Source organism: Pseudochaenichthys georgianus, chromosome 6 (genome assembly GCF_902827115.2).
Source record: "Pseudochaenichthys georgianus chromosome 6, fPseGeo1.2, whole genome shotgun sequence".
Taxonomy (NCBI): domain Eukaryota; kingdom Metazoa; phylum Chordata; class Actinopteri; order Perciformes; family Channichthyidae; genus Pseudochaenichthys; species Pseudochaenichthys georgianus.
The window spans coordinates 5,426,396-5,431,605 of NC_047508.1; the positions used below are offsets into that span (position 1 = coordinate 5,426,396).

Genomic DNA, 5,210 nt, shown 5'->3' on the forward strand with positions numbered 1-5,210 from the left:
TAGTTACTGAGGAACTACTAGATAGTTAATGGTTAGTTAATGAGTAGTTCCTCAGTGACTGCGATTGAGGAACTAATGGTTAGTTACTGGTAAACAGACTGGGGGGTACTGTATTAATGAATCATTCGTTAATGGTTAGTTAATGAGTAGTTCCTCAGTGAACTTATGGTTAGTTACTGGTAAACAGACTGGGGCGGTACTGTATTAACGAATCATTCGTTAATGGTTACTTAATGAGTAGTTCCTCAGTGACTGCGATGGATGGTTAGTTAGTTACTGGTAAACAGACTGGGGCGGTACTGTATTAACGAATCATTCGTTAATGGTTACTTAATGAGGAGTTCCTGAGTGAACTAATGCTTAGTTGCTGGTAAACAGACTGGGGTACTGTATTAATGAATTATTCGTTAATGGTTACTTAATGAGGAGTTCCTGGGAGACTTTGATTGAAGCAATGGTCCGCTGCAGCAGGGCACATTTAAACCTGCCATCTTCGGCTGGCTTGGGTCCCACCCTGGATCAACTGGTGGAGGTGGATCCGATTTACCTTACCATTACTTAGGCCGTTTGGGTACGGTAAACTCAAGGAACGCAAACAAAAACAGTAGTTACCCATTACCTAATGATTACCTTACCGTTACTAAAACAGTAGTTACCCATTAAGTAATGCTTACCTTACCATTCGTTAAGCATTGTGTGTCCCCTCAAGTAAAGTAATGCATCACAAACAGTAGTTACCCATTACCTAATGCCTACTTAACCATTCGTTAAGCATTGTGTGTCCCCTCAAGTAAAGTAATGCATCACAAACAGTAGTTACCCATTACCTAATGCCTACTTAACCATTGGTTAAGCATTGTGTGTCCCCTCAAGTAAAGTAATGCATCACAAACAGTAGTTACCCATTACCTAATGCCTACTTAACCATTCGTTAAGCATTGTGTGTCCCCTCAAGTAAAGTAATGCATCACAAACAGTAGTTACCCATTACCTAATGATTACCTTACCGTTACCAAAACAGTAGTTACCCATTAACTAATGATTACCTCACCATTAGTTAATCAGTTTAACAAACAAACAAACACTGTTGATGACAATGACGGATCTACAGCCACTGAAGTTTTACATTTTTATTCAAACAACGATGAAAATAACAACAACAAAAAATGGAAATAAAAAATACTTTTTATAAAAGAAAACTAAAAACAAGTGCAAACCAAAAAAACATCCATTCCTTCCTCACTTCCCCTTTGGATTAATGGATAATAGTCCTCCATTGGTTTTCAAGTCTTGGACCTTCCCCTCTAAATGTTGGTCCTTTATGGCAGCTTTACACATCTTCGAGAAATGGAGAAGGGTTTCCCCCTTCTTCAGTGTTCCCCGGATGTCTTGGTAGATGCCCGGGTTCACGGCATGCAGTTCTGCAATTCCTGCAGTGTCGGCAATGGTTTTGCGGTCCACTCCTACCGCTCTGTAAGCCGCCGTTTTATTATTCCCCTTGTTTACCGCCTCAAGAACACGCTTGTAGCGGCTTATGGCGTCTTCTGGGGTCAGGACTGAAACAGAAAAAAAGACAAATATGTAACTATTTAACAACAGTACTTTGTTGTTGCCTATCCTAATGATGTCTGTAGTGCAGAAATCAGTTAGGATATGGGTTTATTTATTGATAATATTGTTGTACTAGTGCTATATAGTGGTAGTGTAATCCTTACATACAAAATTGTGTAATGAATTGGTGTAGTGTAAAGGTATTACTAGTCTTGTAGCTTTGCTCAAAGTAATGTATACATGTTAGTTATTGTGTTTGGGGTGTGTACCTTTATATACAGAAGTTAGGTTTGGGCAATCAGCTCTACTTTTATCCAATCATGTTTAATAATGATAACTGATAAGACGATCCACAATGTGGATTTAATGCTCTATCGACATTGCCCCGTTTCTAATTTATAACGCATCAATATTGCCAAGTTTTAGCCTGGCATCCTCATGTCTCAGCAGCCTTTAAATGGAACAGTTTGGAGAATCTGCTCTCCCTGTTCTTTTATTAAAATCTGACACTGCAGGTTAATGTAAGCGTGCAGAGACCAGTTGTTTGGAAACAATGGTGTCGCTCTGAACAGAGCGACATCACAGCATGTTCTGTTTAACATTATAGGCCTACTTATATTCAGGGATACAAACACCTGTATGGTGAAATAAGAGAGAACTATTGGAAACAGAAAAAACAGCGTAATATACCATCTGACAAAGGACTGCGCTATAATGCGTCAATTAACTGGCTATTCTTTATAATATACGGATAGGAGACAGAGATGTTAAGTTACAAATAAAGGGTTTCTATTACTATTTAGATCAGGGGTGGGGAACTTTTTTCTCTCAAGGGCCATTTCAATTTTTACAACTTTCTCCAAGGGCCGTACAAATTATTGAACTCAATTTCTGCTTAAAAATTCTAAAATCACAGCCCATTCATTTCACCTTTCTTTCATGCTGTGCAAAGAAAAAGCAACCTCTTAATCCAGATATGTTACAATGACTCGCGCATGCATGCATACACGGTTGTGGCATGACCGCCAAAACAGAAAGATATGGACACAAGATGTGTGCAAATTTGTTTTTAAATATTGAAGTTAAAAGCATCAATCTGGTGCACTTTGAGAGCAAAATGAAGAGATCAATGGATACATCTCTCAACACCCATATGAAACAGAACTGTAAGCAGATTACTCTTTTTCTTTATGGATATTTTACAAATCACTCCCCTTTTAAACTGTATTCTTGTTATTTTAAAAAACGTTTTTGTTACTGTCAAAGTATGTTATACCTGTATACCAAAACTACAACTCTTCGCTTCTCCACGAATTACACAAGTCACCCAAATCAGCGTCAAGGTTAGCCTGTTTTTAACGCAAAAAACAATGCTGTGTTTTGAATATCGGGGCCTTAACACCAGGTACCTCCTACTCAAAATTCCCAGCATCCGTTGAGCAAAAATGGCTGCAGAACCCAGGGTGAGGATGCTCAGAGTACATAGCCCGAATGACACCTCTTTTCCCATCTCCTACGTATCCTGCACAACACAAAAGTGAAAAATCTGATCTACAGAAGGCTGTAAATGTAATAATACATTTGATTTTGATCATTTGTATGTATAATCTTATGAATGATCTGCTATCTTCAATACTATGGTTAAGTGATATTTAAATTAAACTTAAACAAATCTATATACAGGCTGTCACCATATTTTGGAATTGTGAAAAGACTGGCAAGCCACTTCCCTTATCAGCTTTACAGTTACCTGGATTTTATTCCACCAGCCCTGCAGATATTACACTAGCCTACAAACCTCAATAGGCATGACTCCTAAAATCCCTAAATCTGTTGATTTTTGTTCACACATCTTAGTCCTTCTTCTTAAAGTCCTTAAAGTTTTAGTTTAAAATAGAGATACTTTTTAAATATTGTTCTATAATGATTAAATGTCAGTGAATAACAAAATGTTTAATTATATAACTTTTACATCTCATTTAAAAAAGGTGGTTGCTAACTTTATCAGTGGCATACTGTGACAATAACTGGGACTTCAGCTCAGCCACACTTAGCAGACAGACCAAAAAAGTGTCAACACGACAAAATATTTAGATATGGATAAACGGCAGACTACTGTGACAACAGCAGCTGGCTATGGAGTGCAACTGTTGCATGAAATGACGGCAACCACCACACAATTACATTACAATTATAAATATATTAATTTAGAGTTTGTCTTTAACTGTATGAGACTACTACTGATACTCTCATTGAGCACTAGATAATTGTCTGTTTGGAAGCTGCTTTAATATATTAATGTGAGTCAAAAGTACATTTTACACATATATTCCTGCTTACATGATGTAGTGGGACATCCTGGTATTTTTAAGTTGAAAGTGCAATATCCAAATTGCAAGAAGCTGCAATTATTATTTTTCAGCTAAATTTGAGAATACAAAATTATTTCCTTTTTCTTCAGTAAAATCTGGACTTTCACTCTCTCTAGATCTAATCAATTACAGGTGGCAGCCATCTGTAATTTAGGTTACTTTGAAAAAAACAAATGGTGACAGCACTTAATTGTCTAAAGCTAACTGTGAGTGACGTGCACTGATACATTTTTGAGGAAATATAATCTATCTAACAATCTATGTAAGCACTGAAAGCATCTGAAGCAGAAATACAGAACTTCTTTATCTATGTCATTGTATGCCAACCTGAACAATCTTTGAATTGCGTTCTGCAAAACTGACAAGACGAAATGCAAAACATGGTGGACATTTCCTCGCGATAGGACTCAGAATGGTGAAACCAATTTGTGTCCACACCTGTAATAAGAAAGTATAAAACAATAAGCCTAAGGTTTAATTTAGCAAGCTTATTGAAATTGAATTTGTAAAATACAATATTTCTTACTCAATATCCACAAAAAGTGTGCCTTTTTCCGGAAAGCGTCCTGGCTGACGGTATTTCTTACTTTCCAACAAACCAGAGAAAGCGTCAAATATGCCATGTCTCCAGCATCAAGAACTACCTCCAAAAGAATGCTCTGCAGCAATTCTTGCGGTAGCTATGGACATATTTTTTCAAGAACCAGGTTAACAACAGAACTGAATTTCAAAACAAATATTTGTGTATATTTATATATTGATATGCTCCTTCTTCATAACCAACCAAGAGAAGTGGTTACCTTAAGAATCCAGCAACATGTCTTTCTTGTGTCCACCATATTTTTTGGGCGTTCAGCTCTTTTATTGAATCCAACCACTTAAAAACACAAAAACAACCAGAAGATGATGCAGGGCTGGCTAAACTTTACTCTAGTTATGGTTGGGCTGATGGACAATGACATCGTGCATCAGCCATGTATGACAGCCATCGTCGTTGGATACCTGACCATCATCACATCATGAGTTAATAAGGTGCCCTCCCCTCCCTGCCCCACAAGAACGGGTAGAGTTTCCGTTTCGGAACAGTTAACTGCGGTAACTCACATTACTTTAAACAGCCATAAAGTGGGAGGATAAGCTCAGGTTGATGTATAATAGTTAAACAGCTAACTCCATTATTGTAACACATATTACAGCAGAAATAAACAAAAAAGCATTGGTAAATGAAGCGCAGAGTTTAGTTTGAGCCGTGGTCCCGGAGCTGATCAAGCACCGCCGCCGAGGACA

The 5,210-nt window shown here is 37.6% G+C and overlaps 1 long non-coding RNA gene across 1 annotated transcript; it reads right to left on the bottom strand.

The window, feature by feature from the left end:
* Positions 1-1,150: 1,150 nt before the first annotated feature.
* Positions 1,151-4,802, bottom strand: LOC117447960 (uncharacterized). Its single transcript, XR_011643344.1, has 5 exons — positions 4,724-4,802; positions 4,450-4,603; positions 4,251-4,361; positions 2,961-3,073; positions 1,151-1,556 (listed from the first exon to the last, which is right to left on the bottom strand). It is a non-coding gene; the product is annotated as an uncharacterized lncRNA (long non-coding RNA).
* Between the last annotated feature and the right edge of the window lie 408 nt (positions 4,803-5,210).